Raw genomic sequence first — 1,086 nt, 5'->3', positions numbered from 1 at the left:
GTCCGATTGTATCGCTTTATAAGACCTCAATGCATTATCAGGAGCCGCAGGTATTAATTATGTTTTTCCTGCATGTTTTTTTTTTTTTATCTCAAAGTGACGGCACCCATTGACTTCCATTATATGAATACCAGAGGACAGGAGTTTCAGCTAAAAATATTCTTTACTGCTCTACTGAATAAAAAAAGTCACCTACATCTTGGATGGCCTGAGGGTGAGCAAATTAACAGCAAATTTTTTTCACTTTTGGGTGAACTAACCCTTTAACCTTGTTCTTATGTTAGTGAATTTGGAGTAATTCTAAATGAGTGGCTGTGTGCACAGGGTTAGTCATTTGCATAAAACACACCCAAACTATCTCCATATAAGGGCTTTCCACACACGCATTCAGGGCCTTACGTCACTCTCGTCAAACCTGCCGCTGTTTGCAGACGTGTTCGCCCAATCTTTCAGCTTCCAAGTGTGCCATTCTTAGAATAAACCCCCATCTATTCAGATCCAGATTACAGACCTCTCATGAGCCAGCTGTACAGACACCTATATCTGCGTTATTCAGAGAAACCAGCTGAACAAAACGCAGCTTTTCTTTAACGTTCACTGTATGTGATGAAATGTATTTAAGATTAAATTAAATTCCATTATTTAATCATTTTATTACATAATTTTATATGTGACCCTGGAGCACAAAACCAGTCATAAGTAGCACAGGTACATTTGTAGCAATAGCCAACAATACATTGTATGGGTCAAAATTATCCATTTTTCTTTTATGCCAAAAATCATTGGGATATTAGGTAAAGATCATGCTCCATGTGTCACATGTATGATCTGTTTTGGTTTAGTTTTCTGTGTTTCTGTTCTCCTGCCTAGATTGTTGCCATGGTTTTTGATTAATTATCTCCACACCTGTTTCTGTTTCTCCCTGATTACGTTCCCAGTATTTAAAGCCTGTGTTCTCCTATGTTCCTTTGTCTGCTATTGATTTGATTTGTTTGGTTGTGCTTGTTTTCTCCTGTGGATTATTAAAGGGTTAGTTCACCCAAAAATGAAAATTATGTCATTAATTACTCACCCTCGTGTTGTTCG

This window comes from Sinocyclocheilus anshuiensis, unplaced genomic scaffold, assembly GCF_001515605.1.
Source record: "Sinocyclocheilus anshuiensis isolate Anshui unplaced genomic scaffold, SAMN03320099.WGS_v1.1 scaffold323, whole genome shotgun sequence".
In the NCBI taxonomy this organism is placed as follows: Eukaryota; Metazoa; Chordata; class Actinopteri; order Cypriniformes; family Cyprinidae; genus Sinocyclocheilus; species Sinocyclocheilus anshuiensis.
This window is presented reverse-complemented; position numbering follows the sequence as displayed.